This window comes from Ursus arctos, unplaced genomic scaffold (genome assembly GCF_023065955.2).
Source record: "Ursus arctos isolate Adak ecotype North America unplaced genomic scaffold, UrsArc2.0 scaffold_1, whole genome shotgun sequence".
NCBI classification, from domain to species: domain Eukaryota; kingdom Metazoa; phylum Chordata; class Mammalia; order Carnivora; family Ursidae; genus Ursus; species Ursus arctos.
The window spans coordinates 76,573,952-76,593,787 of NW_026622763.1; positions in this window are offsets into that span (position 1 = coordinate 76,573,952).

Here is a 19,836-nt window from a genome sequence, read left to right on the forward strand (position 1 = left end):
ATATACCTAAAATATGGGGAGAAGAGGAGTAAAGAATGGATTCAAAGTTAGGCGACCATCTGCTTAATATAGACTGCTCTATGTAGAAGATATGATTTACAAACCTAATGGTAACCACAAATAAAAAACCAGTAATAGATATGCAAAAGAGAAAGGAATCCAAGTTTATCACAAAGAAAGCCAACTTATGGTTAAAAAAGAGAGCAAGGGAAGAAGGGAACAGAGAAAATCCATAAAAACAAGCCTAAAACAAATAACAAAATGGCAATACATATCTAACAATAATTACTTTAAATGTAAATGGACTAAACACTCCAAAAGACATAGGGTGATAAAATAGATAAAAACACAAGACCATTTATGCTGCTTACAGTACAGTCACTTCATACCTAAAGACACATGCAGATTGAAAGTGACGGGATGGAGAAACATTTATCACGCAAATGGATGTGAAAAGAAAGCTGGGGTAGCAATTCTTATATCAGAAAAACATTGACTTCAGGGGCGCCTGGGTGGCTCAGTCGTTAAGCGTTTGCCTTCGGCTCAGGGCGTGATCCTGGCATTCTGGGATCGAGCCCCACATCAGGCTCCTCCACTGGGAGCCTGCTTCTTTCTCTCCCACTCCCCTTGCTTGTGTTCCCTCTCTCGCTGGCTGTCTCTATCTCTGTCAAATAAATAAAATCTTAAAAAAAAAAAGAAAAAATTGACTTCAAAAGAGACAAAGGACACTATATAATCATTAAGGGGACAATCCAACAAGAAGACATACAGTTGTAAATATTTATGCAAACAACATGGGAGCACCAAAACACATAAAACAGTTAATAACAAATATAAAGGAAATAACTGACAGTAATACAATAATAGTAGGGGACTTGAACACCCTACTTATCAAAGGGCAGATCATCTCAACAGAAAATCAACAAGGAAACAGTGGCTTTAAATGACACACTGGACCAGATGATAGATACATTCAGAACATTTCATCCTAAGACAGCACAATACACATTCTTTCCAAGTGCACATGGAAAATTCTCCAGAATAGATCACATAAAAGGTCACAAAACAAGCCTCAACAATTTCAAAAAGATGAGAGTTATACCATGCATCTTTTCTGATCACAATGCAATGAAATTAGAAATGAACCACAGGAAAAAATCTGGAAAGAGCACAAATATACGGAGGTTAAATAATATGGTACTAAATGATGAATAGGTCAACAAAGAAATCAGAGGGAATAAAAAAATACATGGAGGAGGGAGTCTAAGATGGCAGAGGAGCAGGAGACCTTAATTTCATGTGGTTCCAGGAATTCAGCTATATAGCTATCAAACTATTCTGAATACCTGCAAACTCAACCAGAAATTGAAGGAAAGAATAGCTGCAACTCTATGAATAGAAAAGTTAGCACTTTCTGCAAGGCAGGAGGTGTGGAGAAGTGAATCCGAGGTGATATATGGGAAGATAGACCGCGGGGGCAGGGGGCAGGCAAGGAGCCTCCGTCAGCTGGCTACTGGCAAGTGATAGAGCAGGGGAACACAAAATCGGAACTTTTAGAAGTCTGCTCCAGTGAGGGATGTTGCTCAGGCAGGTAAGCAAGGGGTGGAACCCTCACTGGGACACTGTGGTCTCAGGATCCTCAGAGTTACAGGAAGACTAGGGGTGCCTGAGAGCAGCAGAGCTCCCAGGTATCAGAGCAGGGAAGCTGGCTGCAAAGAGTGAGCCAAGAAATGGGCTCTCAGCTTGGGGTGACCATAAACCGTGATCTGCGGCACAGTTGGGCCACTGCTCTCCGACCGGGGGCCCAACAAGAGCAGAACCAGGGAGACTCCCCTTCTTCCCCCTGGGAGGAGTGGCACAGGAGTGTGTCACAGGAATCTACTGTGTTTGGAGACTCCAAACAGGGCCATGTGCCAGAGACAGAAATGCATGGTCACAGGCCGGCTGAGCATGGAGTGCAGACAGAGACCAGGGAGACCAGAGTGATTGACTGCTTTTCTCTGAGGGCTCACTGAGGAGTGGGGCCCTGAGCTCCGAGCTCCCAGCTCCTGTGCGACCAGAGATTGGGAGGCTGCCATTTTCATCCTCTAAAGCTGTGCAGAAAGCCTTCAGGGAACAAAAGCCACATAGAGGAAAGTGGAGCAGATTACTTAGCCTCGCTCCTGGCAAGGGAGGTGCAACCCCACCAGGGCACAGAAACCTGAGAATCAGCACAACAGGCCCCTCCCCCAGAAGCTCAGTGAGAACGTTCAGCCAAGACCAAGTTTACCAGATCAATGAGAACTGCCAAACTCCAGTGCTAAGGGAATACAGCACATAGAACTCATGGCTTTTCCCCCATGATACTTTAGTCTTTCAACTTTAATTTTTTTAATTTTTAAATTTTTTCATTCCTTTTTTCAACCAACTTATTTTTATCAACTCCTTTTTTTAAGATTTTATTTTTTTATTTATGTTACAGAGAGACAGCCATCGAGAGAGGGAACACAGCAGGGGAGTGGGAGAGGAAGAAGCAGGCTCCCAGCGGAGGAGCCCGATGTGGGACTCGATCCCGGAATGCCGGGATCACGCCCTGAGCCGAAGGCAGATGCTTAACGACTGCGCTACCCAGACGCCCCTATCAGCTCCTTTTTTAAAATAGTTTTTAATTTTCATCTTTACAGTCACATTCTATCCTTTCAATGTACTTAATTTTATTTTTGCATATATAAGTTTTTCTTCCTTTACTATTTTGAGATGTAGTTTCCTCTAACAAACTGACCAAAATATACTCAGGAGATAGTGTATTGCTCTGTTCTGTTCACCAATCTGTTTATATCCCTTTTGTTTTTGTTCTTGTTCTTTCTGTTTTGTTTTTTCTTGTCTTTTAATTTCCATTTTTACAGTTGTATTCTATTCTTTCATTACATTTCATTTTTGTATATATACAAGATTTTTCTTTCTTTACAATTTTGGGATCTAGTTTTCTTTAAAAAACAAGAACAGAGGGGCGCCTGGGTGGCACAGCAGTTAAGCATCTGCCTTCGGCTCAGGGCGTGATCCCGGCATGCTGGGATCGAGCCCCACATCAGGCTCCTCCGCTATGAGCCTGCTTCTTCCTCTCCCACTCCCCCTGCTTGTGTTCCCTCTCTCGCTGGCTGTCTCTGTCAAGTAAATAAATAAAATCTTAAAAAAAAAAAAAAAGAACAGAAACAAACAACAACAACAACAAAAAAAACAGACAAAAATACCCACAGATTCCAGTATGTTGCTCTATTCTGCTCACCTGATTTTTAAAGTATTCTTTTATTTTTATTTTTTCCCCCCAGTTTTGGGTCTTTTCTGATTTGTTTAATGTATATTTCTCTGGGGTCATTGTTGCCATTTTAGTATTTTGCTTTCTTGTTCATCTATTCTTCTCTGCAAAGAATGACAAGATGGGGAATCTCACCTCAAAAAGAACAAGAGGCAGTACTGACTGCCAGGGACCTAATCAATATGGACATTAGTAAGATGTTGGAACTAGAGTTCAGAATAATGATTATAAAGGTACTAGCTAGACTTGCAAAAAGCATAGAAGACACTAGAGAATCCCCTTCTGGAGAAAAAAGAGAACTAAAATCTAAGTAGAAACCAAAAAGGCTATTAATGAGATGAAATTTAAAAAAATGGAGGCTCTGTTAGGATAAATAAGGCAGAAGAGAGAATTAGTGATATAGAAGACCAAAAGATGGTGAATAAAGAAGCGAAGAAAAAGAGAAACAACTACTGGATCACGAGGGGAGAATTTGAGAGACAAGTGATACCATAAAGTGAAACAATATTAGAATAATTGGGATCCCAGAAGAAGAGAAAAGGGGGGGGGGCGAAGGTATATTGGAGCAAATTATAGTTGAGAACTTCCTTAATCTGAGGAAGGAAACAAGCATCAAAATCCAGAAGGCAGAGAGAACCCCCTCAAAATCAATAAAAATAGGTCAATACCCTGACATATAATAGTGAAACTTACAAATCTCAAAGACAAACAGAAAATCCTGAAAGCAGCTTGGGACAAGAGATCCTTAACCTACAAGGGTACAAACATTAGATTGGCAACAGACCTATCCACAGAGACCTGGCAGGCCAGAAAGGACTGGCATGATATATTCAAGGTCTTAAGGAGAAAAACATGCAGCCAAGAATACTTTATCCAGCTAGGATGCCATTCAAAATAGAAGGAGTGATAAAAAGCTTCTAAGACAAATGAAACTAAAGGAATTTGTGATCACCAAACCAGCCGTACAAGAAATATTGAAAGGGGTCCTCTATGCAAAGAGAGAGCCCAAAAGTAACATCGACCAGAAAGGAACAGAGACGATATACAGGTTTACAGATAACACAATGGTACTAAATTCGTATCTTTCAGTAGTTACCCTGAATGTAAATGGGCTAAATACCCCAATCAAAAGACACAGGGTATCAGATTAGATAAAAAAGCAAGACCCATCGATCTGCTGTCTGCAAAAGACTCACTTTAGACACAAAGACACCTCCAGATTGAAAGTTGAGGGGGTGGAAAACCATTTATCATGCTAACGGACACCAAAAGAAAGCTGGGGTGGCAATCCTTATATTGGACAAATTAGATTTAAAAAAAAAAAAGACTGTAATAAGAGATGAGGAAGGACACTATACCATAATTAAAGGGTCTATCCAACAAGAAGATCTAACAATTGTAAATATTTATGCCCCTAACATGATAGCAGCCATTTATATAAGCCAATTAATAACAAAATCAAAGAAATATATTGATAATAGTACAATAATAGTAGGAGACTTTAACACCCCCTCACTACAATGGACAGATCATCTAAGCAGAAGATCAACAAGGAAACAAGGGCTTTGAATGATACACTGTACCAGATGGACTTCACAGATATATTCAGAACATTCCATCCCAAAGCAACAGAATACACATTCTTCTAGAGTGCACATGGAACATTCTCCAGAATAGATCACATCCTGGGTCACAAATCAGGTCTCACCTGGTGCCAAAAGATTGTGATCATTCCCTGCATATTTTCAGACCACAATGCTTTGAAACTGGAACTCAATCACAGGAGGAAAATTGGAAAGAACTCAAATACATGGAGGCTAAAGACTATCCTACTAAAGGATGAATGGGCCAACCAGGAAATTAAAGAATTAAAATAAAATGAAAACACAAATGTTCAAAATTTTTGGGATGCAGCAAAGGCCATCCTAAAGGGGAAGTATATAGCAATGTAAGCCTTTCTCAAGAATCAAGAAAGGTCTCAAATACACAACCTAATGCTACACCTAAAGGAGCTGGAGAAAGAAAAGCAAATAAAGCCTAAACCCAGCAGGAGAAGAGAAATAATAAAGATCAGAGCAGAAATCAATGAACAAGAAACCAAAAGAACAGTAGAACAGGTCAACAAAACTAGGAGTTGGTTCTTTGAAAGAATTAATAAGATTGATAAACCCCTGGCTAGACTGATCAAAAAGAAAAGAGAAAGGGCCCAAATAAATAAAATCATGAATGAAAGAGGAGAGATTACAGCCAACACTAAGGAAATACAAACAATTATAAGAACATATTATGAGCAACTATATACCAAGAAATTAGACCATCTGGAAGAAATGGATGCAGTCCTAGAGAGTATAAACTACTGAAACTGAACCAGGAAGAAATGGAAAACCTGAACAGACCCATAACCAGCAAGGAAATTGAAGCAGTAAGCAAAAATCACCCAACAAACAAGAGCTCAGGGCCAAATGCCTTCCCAGGGGAGTTCTACCAAACATTTAAGGAAGAATCAATACCTATTCTTCTAAAGCTGTTTCAAAAAATAGAAATGGAAGGAAAACTTCCAAACTCGTTCTATGAGGCCAGCATTATCTTGATCCCAAAACCAGACAAAGAACCTACCAAAAAGGAGAATTAGAGATCAATAGCCCTGATGAATATGGATGCAAAATTTCTCACGAAAATACTAGCCAATAGGATCCAACAGTACATTAAAAGGATTATTCACCATGACCAAGTGGGATTTATTTCTGGGCTGCAAGGGTGGTTCAACATCTGCAAATCAATCAATGTGATATACTACATAAATAAAAGAAAGGACAAAAACCATTTGATCCTCTCAATAGATATAGAAAAAACATTTGACAAAGCACAGCATCCTTTCTTGAATAAAACTCTTCACAGTATAGGGATACAGGGTACAAACCTCAATATCATAAAAGCCATCTATGAAAAACCCACAGTGAATATCATTGTCAATGAGGAAAAACAGAGCTGTTCCCTTAAGGTCAGGAAAATGGCAGGGATGTCCACTATCACCATTGCTATTCAACATAGTACTAGAAGTCCTAGCCTCAGCAATTAGACAACAAAAAGAAAAAAAGGGCATCCAAGTCAGCAAAGAGGAAGTCAAACTCTCACTCTTCACAGATGACATGATACTCTATGTGGAAAACCCAAAGGACTCCACCCCAAAATTACTAGAACTCATACAGGAATTCAGTGAAGTGGCAGGATATAAAATCAATGCACAGAAATCAGTTGGATTTCTATACACCAACAGTGAGACAGAAGAAAGAGAAATTAAGGAGTCAATCCCATTTACAATTGCACCCAAAACCATAAGATACCTATGAATAAACCTAACCAAAGAGACAAAGGATCTGTACTCAGAAAACTATAGATACTCATGAAAGAAACTGAGGAAGACACAAAGAAATGGGAAAAAGTTCCATGCTCATGAATTAGAAGAGCAAACATTGTGAAAATGTCTATTTTGCCTAGAGCAATCTACACATCCAAAGCAATCCCTATCAAAATACCGTTAACTTTTTTCACAGAACTGTAACAAATAATCCTAAAATTTGTATGGAACCAGAAAAGACCTTGAATAGCCAAAGGAATGTTGAAAAAGAAAACCAAAGCTGGTGGCATCACAATCCCAGACTTCAAGCTCTATGACAAAGATGCAATCATAAAGACAGTATGGTACTAGCACAAAAAGACACATAGATTATGGAACAGAATAGAGAACCCAGAAATGGACCCTCAACTTTATGGTCAACTAATCTTTGACAAAGCAGGAAACAATATCCAATGGAAAAAAAGTTTCTTCAACAAATGGTGTTGGGAAAATTGGACAGCCACATGCAGAAGAATGAACCTGGACCATTTCCTTACACCATACACAAAAATGGATGAAATGGATGAAAGAGCTAAATGTGAGACAGGAATCCATCAAAATCCTAGAGGAGAACACAGGCAGGAACCTCTTCAACCTCAGCCACAGCAACTTCTTGCTAGACACGTTTCCAAAGGCAAGGGAAACAAAGGCAAAAATGAAATATTGGGACTTCATCAAGAAGCTTTTGCACAGCAAAGGAAACAGTAGACAAAACCAAAGGATAACTGACAGAATGGGAGAAGATATTTACAAATGACATATCAGATAAAGGGCTAGTATCCAAAATCTATAAAGAATGTATCAAACTCAACATCCAAAGAATAACTAATCCAATCCAGAAATGGGCAGGAGACATGAACAGACATTTCTCCAAAGAAGACATCCAAATTGCCAATAGACACGTGAAAAAGTGCTCAATGTCACTCAGTATCAGGGAAATACAAATCAAAACCACAATGAGATACCACCTCACACCAGTCAGAATGGCTAAAATTAAGTCAGGAAACAACAGATGTTGGCAAGGATGCAGAGAATGGGGAACCGTCTGACACTGTTGGTGGGAATGCAAGCTGGTGCAGCCACTCTGGAATACAGTATGGAGGTTCCTCAAAAAGTTGAAAATAGAGTTTCCCCATGACCCAGCAATTGCACTATTGGTTATTTACCCCAACAGTACAAATGTAGTGATCCAAAGGGGCATCTGCACCCCAATGTTTGTAGCAGCAATGTCCACAATAGCCAAAGTATGGAAAGGTCCAGGTGTCCATCAACAGATGAATGGATAAAGAAGATGTGGTATCTATAGACACAATGGAATATTAGGCAGCCATCAAAAAATGAAATCTTGCCGTTTGCAATGACGTGGATGGAACTAGAGGGTATTATGCTAAGTGAAATAAGTCAATCAGAGAAAGACAAATATCATATGATCTCACTGATACGTGGAATTTAAGAAACAAGCCAGAGGATCATAGGGGAAGAGAGGAAAAAAAAAAAAGATGAAACCAGAGAGGGAAACAAACTACAAGAGACTCTTAATCTTAGGAAACAAACTGAGGGTTGCTGGAGGGGAGGGGTGTGGGGGGGGGGGACAGGGTAACCGGGTGATGGACATTGGGGAGGGCATGTGTTGTTATGAACACTGGGTATAAGACTGATGAATCACAGACCTGTGCCCCTGAAACAAATAGTACATTATATGTAATTAAAAAAATACATGGAGACAAATGAAAATGAAAACTCAATTGTTCTAAATTCTTTGGGGTGCAGCAACAGCAGTCTAAGAGAGAGGTCTATAGCAATACAGGCCTACCTCAAGAAGCAAGAAAAATCTCAAATAACCCAACACTACACCTAGAGAAACTAGAAAAAGAAGGACAAACAAAACCCAAATCCAGCAGAAGAAAGGAAATAATAAAGATTAGCACAGAAATAAATGATATAGAAACAAAGACAATAAAACAAATAAACAAAACCAGGAGCTGATTCTTTGAAAAGTCAACAAAATTGATAAGCTTCTAGTCAAACTCATAAAAGAGAGAGAGAATGCAAACAAAACACCGTACACAAAAATAAACTCAAAATGGATTAAACACCTAAATGTGAGACCTGAAACCATAAAAGTTTTAGAAGGGAGTAGAGGCAGTAATTTCTCTGACATTGCAGTAACAACATATTTCTAGATATGTCACCCAAGGCAAGGAAAATAAAAGCAAAAAATAAACTATTTGGACTACACAAAAATAAAAAGCTTCTGCACAGCAAAGGAAATGATCAACAAAACTAAAAGACAACATAGTGAATGGGAGAAGATATTTACAAAGGACATAGCCAATAAAGGGTTAGCATCTATAATATATAAAGAATGGATGCAACACAACATCCCCAAACCAAATAATCCAATTAAAAATGGACAGAAGATATGAATAGACATTTCTCCAAGGAAGACATACAGAGGGCCAACAGATAACATGAAAAGATGCTCCACATCACTCATCATCAGAGAAATGCAAATCAAAAACACAATGAGATACCCCCTGACACCTGTCAGAATGGCTAAAATAAAAAAACACAAGAAATAATAAGTGCTGGCAAGGACATGGAGAAATAGGAACCCTAGTGGACTATTGGTGGGAATACAAACCAGTGCAGCCACTGTGGAAGACAGTATGGAGATTTCTCAAAAAATTAAAAATAGAACTACCCTATGATAAAGCAATCTCAATACTATGTATTTAATTAAATAATACAATAACACTAATTTAAATAACACTCCTATGTTTATTGCAGTATTATTTACAATAGCCAAATTATGGAAACAGCCCAAGTGTCCACTGATAGATGAATGGATAAAGAAGATATAGTATATATACACAATTAAGTAGTATTCAGTCATAAAAAAGAATGAAATCATTTCATTTGCAATAACATGGATAGAGCTAGAGAATATAATGTTAAGTAAAATAAACCCAGTTAGAAAAAGACAAATGCCATATAATTTCATTCATATGTGGCATTTAAGAAACAACAAACAGAGAAAAAAAGAGCAAGACAAACTAATAAACGGAATCTCAGCTATAGAAAACAAACAGATGGATACCAGAAGGGAGGCAGGTGGGAGGAGGTGGGTGGGAGGAGGACTGAAATAGGTGAAGGAGAGTAAGTGTACACTGTTCTTGATGGGCACTGAATAATATATGGAATTGTTGAATCACTACATTGTACACCTGAAACAAACATAACACTGTATATTAACTACACTGGAATGGAAATTAAAAAAAAAACAATACAGAAGTAAAGCATAAAAGCAGTAATATGAATTACATAAAAATAAAAGCAGTAATATGAATTACATAAAAATCAGTCAAGGAATTCATAAAATAAAAAGGTGTAGTATATGCCACCATACACATAAAATATGCATGGGGGAATAAACATTTAGAGCTTTTAGTATGGGTTCAAATTTAAGTGACCATCAATTTAATATAGATTGCTGTATGCATAGGATATTATATATAAATCTAATGGTAACCACAGACCAAAAACCTATAATAGGTAAGCAAAAAATAAACAGAAAGGAATCCAAGCGTATCACAAAGAAAGCCATCAAACCACAAAAGAGAGCAAGAAAGGCCAGAGAACTACAAAAACCACCCTAAAGTAACAAAATGGCAATAAGTTCATATCTATCAATAATTACTTTGAATGTAAATGGACCGGGTTCCAAGATGGCGGAGGAGCAGGAGACCTAAAGTTCGTCTGGTCCCAGGAATTCAGTGAGAGAGCTACCAAACCATTCTGAATACCTATGAACGCAACTGGAGAATGAAGAAAAGAGTAGCAGAAACTCTATGAACAGAAAAGAGACCACTTTCTGCAAGAAGGAGAAAAGATGGCAGAGGAGTAGGAGACCCTTTCTCAGCTGGTCCCGAGTCGAGCTGGATATCTACCAGACCATCCTGAAAACCCATGGAATCAGTGTGAGACGCAGGAAGATACATCTGGATCTATACAAACAAACATCTCCATCACTGGATATTGAGGTACGAAACGGGGAGCCGTGAATCCGTGCACAGATATCAGAAGATAAATGGAAGGGGGAGGGATCTGAGGCGCTCGGGCGCCAGGAAGCAGTAGCCACCTGCACGGGGGAGTGGCCAGACTAGCGGACCGGCACCCGCGAGAGAGCAGAATGAGACTGTGAGCCGGAGAACGTGTGTGCAACCAGACTGAAAACCAGAGCTCCGGAGCACTGACTGGAACTGGACTGATACCGGGAGCTCGGGAGTACATGTGCGACCAGACTGAAACAGGGAGCTAGGGAGTGCGCGCGGGAACTGGGGGCGGCTGGTGGTGTAAGAAGCACAAAGGACAGAGACGCGCTTACCCTGGAAGTGAGGGCTGGGACACAGGCTGTGGGGCGCACATCCCGGGACGCTGCAGGGTTCTTGGCAGCACTGACAGAAACAGAGTTAAAGTGGCCAAGAGAGCTCAGTAGAGAGCAGACTGCAATCCCTCTGTTCTGAGACCAAGGCTAGGATTTGGCCACTGCTGCTCTGACTCTCAGAAGAGCAACAGTAAACCGCCAGGGAAAGCTGCCAGAGAACAAAAGCCTGGAAATACCGGCTCACATTGTGCCCATCCCCATCCCCCCTCGCAGGGGATGGGGCAACTCTACTCAAACAGGGCTGCTTGAATATCAGCACAGCAGGCCCCTCCACCAGAAGGCAGACTGAAAAATCAAGAAGCCGACAACCCTAAGGTCCCTATAAAACAAGTGCACACTGCCTCTGTCTTGGTCAATACTTTCGGCTCTGGGCATCCCCACAACCTCTCCTCATCAGAATGATGAGAAGGAGAAATCCCCCCCAGCAAAGAAAAGATAATGAGTCTGTGGCCTCTGCCACAGAAATGATGATTATGGATATAACCAAATTGTCAGAAATAGAGTTAAGAGTAACAATGGTCAAGATGATGTGTAGGCTTGAAAAAACTATAAATGAAAATCTTAACGAGAATATAGAATCTCTAAGGGCAGAAATGAGAGCGAGTCTGGCAGAAATTAAAAATGCTATGAATCAAATGCAGTCTAAACTAGACACTCTTGACAGCCAGGGTAAATGAGGCAGAAGAAAGAAATAGTGAATTGGAGGATGGGATGGTAGAAGAGAATGTTAAAACAGAAACTTGGATCAAAAAAATCCAATCTCTGGGGCGCCTGGGTGGCACAGCGGTTAAGCGTCTGCCTTCGGCTCAGGGCGTGATCCCGGCGTTATGGGATCGAGCCCCACATCAGGCTCCTCTGCTATGAGCCTGCTTCTTCCTCTCCCACTCCCCTGCTTGTGTTCCCTCTCTCGCTAGCTGTCTCTATCTCTGTTGAATAAATAAATAAAAATCTTAAAAAAAAAAATCCAATCTCAAGAATGTAAATAATGGGAGAATACTGACTCAATGAAACGTTCCAATGTCAGAATCATCGGCATCCCTGAGGGGGTGGAGAAAGAGAGAGGTCTAGAAGAGATATTTGAACAAACTGTAGCTAAGAACTTCCCTAATCTGGCAAAGAAACAAGCATTCATGTCCAAGAAGCAGAGAGGACCCCTCCCAAGGTCAATGAGAACAGACCTACACCACGTCACGTCATAGTGCATTTCGCAAATATTAGATCCAAGGATACAGTATTGAAAGCAGCCAGGGGGAAGAAAATCCTTATGTACACAGGGGAAAATATCAGAATAACATCAGACCTGTCTACAGAGACCTGGCAGGCCAGGAAGGGTTGGCAGGGTATTTTCAAAGCTATCTGAGAAGAACATGCAGCCAAGGATCCTTTATTCAGCAAGGCTGTCATTCAGAATTGATGAAGAGATAAGGACCTTTCAGGATCAGCAGAAACTGAACGAATTCGTAACCACCAAACCAGCCCTACAGGAGATATTAAGGAGGGTTCCATAAAAGTAAAAAGGCCCCAAGAGTGATACAGAACAGAAATCTACAATCTATACAAACAAAGACTTCACAGGCAACATGGCATCATTAAAATCATATCTCTCAATAATCACTCTCAATGTGAATGGCCTAAATGCTTCCATAAATGCCACACGGTTGCAGACTGGATAAAAAGACATCACCCGTCCATTTGCTGTCTACAAGAGACTCATTTTGAACCTAAAGATACATCCAGACTGAAAGTGAAGGGATAGGGAGCCATTTTTCATGCCAATGGACCTCAAAAGAAAGCTGGGGTACCAATTCTCATATCAGACAGATTAGATTTTAAACTAAAGACTGTAGTTAGAGATACAGGACACTATATTATTCTTAAAAGATGTATCCAACAAGTGGATATGACAATTATAAATATCTATGCCCCCAACAGGGGAGCCGCTAGATACACAAGCCAACTCTTAACCAGAATAAAGAGACATATAGATAATAATACATTATAGTAGGGGACCTCAACACTCTGCTCTCAGCAATAGACAGATCACCTAAGCAGAAAATCAACAAAGAAACAAGAGCTTTGAATGACATACTGGACCAGATGGACCTCATAGATATACATAGAACACTCCACCCTAAAACAACAGAATACTCATTCTTTTCAAATGCCCATGGAACTTTCTCCAGAATGGACCATATACTGGGTCACAAAATAGGTCTCAACTGATACCAAAAGACTGAGATTATTCCCTGCATATTCTCAGACCACAACGCTTTGAAACTGGAACTCAATCACAAGGAAAAATTTGGAAGAAACTCAAACACTTGGAAACTAAGAACCATCCGGCTCAAGAATGATTGGGTAAACCAGGTAATTAAAAATCAGTTTAAACAATTTTTGGAGACCAATGAGAATGAAAACACATTGGTCCAAAACCTGTGGGACGCTGCAAAGGCGGTCCTAAGGGGAAAATACATAGCCATCCAAGCCTCACTCAAAAGAAGAGAAAAATCTAAAATGCAGTTTTTATAGACTCACCTCAAGAAGCTGGAGCTGGAACAGAAGAACAGGCCTCACCCATGCACAAGAAGGCAGGTGATCAAGATTAGAGCAGAGATCAATGAATTAGAAACCAGGAGCACAGTAGAGCAGATCAACAGAACTACAAGCTGGTTCTTTGAAAGAATAAACAAGATCGATAAGCCACTGGCCAGACTTATTCAAAAGAATAGAGAAAGGACCCAAATTAATAAAATTATGAATGAAAGGGGAGAGGTCACAACCAACACCAATGAAATAGGAAGGATCAATAGAAACTCTTATCAACAGCTTTATGCCAATAAATTAAACAACCTGGAAGAAATGGATGCCTTCCTGGAAACCTATAAACTACCAAGACTGAGACAGGAAGAAATTGATTATTTAAACAGACCGATTAGTTATGAAGAGATTGAAACAGTGATCAGAAACCTCCCCAAAAACAAGAGTCCAGGGCCTGACGGATTCCTCGGGGAATTCTACCAAACATTCAAAGAAGAAATAATACCTATTCTCCTGAAGCTGTTTCAAAAAATAGAAACAGAAGGAAAACTACCAAACTCATTCTATGAGGCCAGTATTACCTTGATCCTCAAACCAGGCAAAGACACCATCAAAAAGGAGAATTACAGACCGATATCCCTGATGAATACGGACACCAAAATCCTCAACAAGATCCTAGCTAATAGGATCCAACAGTACATTAAAAGGATTATCCATCATGACCAAGCGGGATTCATTCCCTGGGATGCAAGGGTGGTTCAACATTCACAAATCGATCAGTGTGATAGAGCATATCAACAAGAAAAGAGTCAAGAACCATATGATCCTCTCAATTGATGCAGAAAAAGCATTTGACAAAATACAGCATCCTTTCCTGATTAAAACCCTTCAGAGTGTAGGGATAGAGGGTACATTCCTCAATTTCATAAAAACCATCCATGAAAAGCCTACAGCAAATATCTTTCTCAATGGGGAAAAGCTGAAAGCCTTTCCCTTAAGATCAGGAACACGACAAGGATGCCCACTCTCGCCATTATTATTCAACATAGTATTAGAAGTCCTTGCAACAGCAATCAGACAACAAAAAGGGATAAAAGGTATCCAAATTGCAAAGAAGAAGTCAAACTGTTTCTCTTCGCAGATGACATGATACCCTATATAGAAAACCCAAAAGTCTCCACCCCCAAACTACTAGAACTTATAGAGCAGTTCAGTAATGTGGCGGGATACAAAATCAATGCTCAGAAATCAGTTGCATCTGTACACGAACAATGAGACTGAAGAAAGCGAAATTAGGGAATCCATTCCATTTACAATAGCACCAAACATCATATGTTATCTTGGAATTAACTTAACCAGAGACGTAAAGGATCTATATTCTAGAAACTACGAATCACTCCTGAAAGACATTGAAGAAGACACAAAGAGATGGAAAAATATTCCATGCTCATGGATCGAAAGAATAAACAGAGTTAAAATGTCTATGCTACCCAGAGTAATCTACACTTTCAATGCCATCCCGATCAAAATACCAATGACATTTTTCAAAGAACTGGAACAAACAGCCCTTAAATTTGTGTGGAACCAGAAAAGGCCCCAAATCGCCAAGGAACTGTTGAAAAGGAAAAACAAAGCTGGGGGCATCACAATGCCGGATTTCAAGCTATACTACAAAGCTGTGATCACAAAGACAGCATGGTACTGGCACAAAAACAGACACATAGACCAATGGAACAGAATAGAGAACCCAGAAATGGACCCTAGGCTCTTTGGGCAACTAATCTTTGACAAAGCAGGAAAAAAGACAGTGGAAAAAAGACAGTCTCTTCAATAAATGGTAGTGGGAAAATTGGACAGCTATGTGCAAAAGAATGAGACTTGACCACTCTCTTACACCACACACAAAGATAAACTCCAAATGGTTGAAAGCCCTCGATATGGGACAGGAATCCATCAAAATCCTAGGGGAGAACATAGTCTGCAACCTCTTTGACATCGGCCACAGCAACCTTTTTCATGACACATCTCCAAAGGCAAGAGAAACAAAAGATAAAATGAACTTGTGGGACTTCATCAAGATAAAAGTCTTCTGCACAGCCAAGGAAACAGTCAAAAAAACTAAGAGACAGCCCACGGAATGGGAGAAGATATTTGCAAATGACACTACAGATAAAGGACCAGTATCCAAGATCTACAAAGAACTTCTCAAACTCAATATGTGAGAAACAAATAAATCATAAAATGGGCAGAAGATATGAACAGACACTTTTCCAATGAAGACATACAAATGGCTAAAAGACACATGAAAAAATGTTCAAAATCATTAGCCATCAGGGAAATTCAAATCAAAACCACACTGAGATACCACCTTACTCCAGTTAGAATGGTAAAAATTGACAAGGCAAGAAACAACGATTGCTGGAGAGGATGTGGAGAAGGGGGATCCCTCTTACACTGTTGGTGGGAATGCAGGTTGGTACAGCCACTTTGGAAAACAGTGTGGAGGTCCCTTAAAAAGTTAAAAATTGAGTTACCCTATGATCCAGCAAACTGCACTACTGGGTATTTACCCCAAAGATACAGATGTAGTAAAGAGAAGGGCCACATGCACCCCAAGGTTCATAGCAGTATTGTCCACAATAGCTAAATTGTGGAAGGAGCCGAGATGCCCTTCAACAGATGACTGGGTTAAGAAGATGTGGTTCATATATACAATGGAATATTACTCAGCCATCAGAAAGAATGATTACCCAACATTTGCAGCAGGATGGACGGGACTGGAGTTGATTATGCTAAGTGAAATAAGTCAAGCAGAGAAAGACAATTATCATTGGTTTCACTCATTCATGGAACATAAGAAATAGGAAGATCAGTAGAAGGAAGGGAAAAATGAAGGGTGGGTAAACAGAAGGGGTAATGAACCATGGGAGACTGTGGACTCTGGGAAACAACCTGAGGGCTTCAGAGGGGAGGGCGTGGGGGATTGGGATAGGCCAGTGATGGGTATTAAGGAGGGCAGATATTGCCTGGCACACTGGGTGTTATATGCAAATAATGAATCATGGAACATTGCATCAAAAACTGGGGATGTACTGTACGGTGACTAATATAACAAAATAAAAATTATTATTTAAAAAATGAATGTAAATTGACCAAATGCTGCAATCAAAAGACAGGGTGAGTGAATGGATAAAAAAAAAAAGCAAGATCCATCTATATGCTGCCTACAAGAGACTCATTTCAGAGCTAAAGACATATGCAGATTGAAATGAAGTGAAAAGAAATGGGATAACAATATTATATCAGACAAAATAGACTTAAAAAAAAGACTAACAAGCAAGAAGGACACTACATAATCATAAAGGGAACAATCCAACAAGAAGACAGAGTGATTGTAAACATCTATGCACCCAACATGGGAGCACCCATATGCATAAAGCAACTATTAACAGACATAAAGGAAGAAGTAGAAAATAATATAATAATAGTAAGGGGCCTAAACAGCCATCTTAAGTAATAGAGAGATCATCCAAACAGAAAATCAACAAGAAACAGTTGATTTGAATGACACATTGGACCAGATGGACCTAAAGATATATTCAGAACATTTATCCTAAAAATTCTTTGCAAGTGAACATGGAATATTCCCCAGAATAGATCACCTTAGGCCATAGTCTTAACATATACATGGAAGTTAATTAACATGCTACTAAGCAATGAATGAGTCAACAAAGAAATCAAAAAGGAAATGAAAATATATATGGAGACAAATGAAAATGAAAACACAAGATTCAAAATCTTTGGGATGCAGCAAAAGCTATTCTAAGAGGCAAGATTACAGCAATATAGGCCTACCTGAAAAAGAAGAAAAATCTTAAACATCCTAACCTTACACCTAAAGGACCTAGAAGAACAGGAACAATAAAACCCAAAGCTACTGGAAGGAAGGAAATAATTAGAAGATTAGAAGAAAAACAAATGAAATCAAAATTTAAAAAAATACAAAAGATCAATGAAACCAGGTGCTGTTTTTTTGTAAATTCAACAAAATTGATAACTTTTAACCAGACTCATCAAAAGAAAAAGAGAGAGACAGAGGACTCAAAATCAGAAATGAAGGAGGAGAAATAATAATCAACAACACAGAAATACAAAGGATTATAAGAGAATATTATGAAAAATTATATGCCAACAAATTAGACAACCTAAAAGAAATAAAGTCCTAGAACATATAAGCTTCCAAAACTGTATTGGGAAGAAATAGAAAATTTGAACAGTGCAATTACTAGCAATGAAATTGAATCACTAATCAAAAAACTCTCAAGAAACAAAAGACCAGGAGCAGATGGCTTCACAGGGGAATTCTACCAAACATTTAAAGAAGAGTTAATACCTATTCTTTTCAAACTACTCCCCCCACCACCAAGAAAAAGAAGAAGAAGAAGAGCAAGGAAAGCATCCATATTCATTCTATGAGGTCAGCATTACCCTGATACCAAAATCAGATAAAGACAGTATGAAAAAAACCCAAACCCCAGTTTCTCTGATGAATATAGGTGCAAAAATTCTCAACAAAATATTAACAAATGGAATCCAACAATACATTTAAAAAATCATTCACCATAATCAAATGGGATTTATTCCTGGGATACAAGGGTGGTTCAATATTTGCAAATCAATCAGCACATCACCTTAATAAGAAAAAGGATAAAAACCATATAATCACTTCAATACATGCAGAAAAAGCATTTGACAAAGTACAACATCCATTCATGATAAAAACTGCCAACAAATTAAGCTTAGAGACACATATTTCAACATAATAAAGGCCATAAAAGAAAAGCCCACAGCTAACATCACACTCAATGCTGACAGCTTTCCCTCTAAGGTCAGCAACTAGACAAGGATGTCCATTTTCATCACTTTTATTCAATACAGTACTGGAAATCCTAGCCACAGCAATCAGACAACAAAAAGAAATAAAAGGCATCCAAATTGGTAAAGAAGAAGTCAAACTTTCACTATTTTCTGATGACATGATACTATATATAGGAAACCCTAAAGAGTCCACCAGAAAACTACTAGAACTGACAAATGAATTCAGTAAGGTTGCAGGATACAAAATTAATATCAGAAATCAGTTGCATTTCCATGCACTAATAATGAAGTAGCAGAAAGAGAAACTAAGAAAACAATTCCATTTACAGTTGTACCAAAAAGAACCAAATACCTAGAAATACACTTAACCAAGGAGGTGAAAGATCTCTACTCTGAAAACTATAAAACATCAATGAAAGAAACTGAAGATGACACAAACAAATGGAAAGATATTCCTTGTTCATGGACTGGGAGAATCAATATTGTTAAAATGTTCATACTACCCAATGCAATCTACAGACAATGCAACCCCTATCAAAATACCAAGAGCATTTTTCATAAAATTAGAATAATCCTAAAATGTATATGAAACCACAGAAGAACTTGGAATAGACAAAGCACTCTTGAAAAATAAAAACAAAACTGGAGGTATCACAATCCCAGATTTCAAGGTATACTACAAAACTGTAGTCATCAAAATAGTATTGGTGCTGGCACAAAAACAGACACATAAATCAGTGGAATAGCCAGAACGTGGAAAGAGCCCAAATGTCTATCAACTGATGAATGGGTAAAGAAGAAGTGGTGTACACACACACACACACACACACACACACACACACACACACACACTGGAATATTACCCAGCCATCCAAAAGAATGAAATCTTGCCGTCTGCAACAATATGAATGGATCTAGAAGGTAATGTTAAGGGAAAGAAGTCAATCAGAGAAGACAAATACCATATGATTTTACTCATGTAGAACTTAAGAAACAAAACAAATGAACAACAAAAGAGACAAACAAAAAATAAAATTCATAAATATAGAGAACAAATGTTACCAGAGGGGAGGTGGGTCAGGGGATGGGTGAAATAGGTGAAGGGGATTAAGAGTACACTTACCTTAATGGGCACTGAGTAATGTATACAATTGTTGAATCGCTCAATTGTACACCTGAAACTAATATAACACTATGTTAATTATACTTGAATTTTTTTAAAAAAAGAGTAGAACCAATTTTCAGAAGTCTCTGATTTTTTTTTTTTTTTAAGAGAGGGGG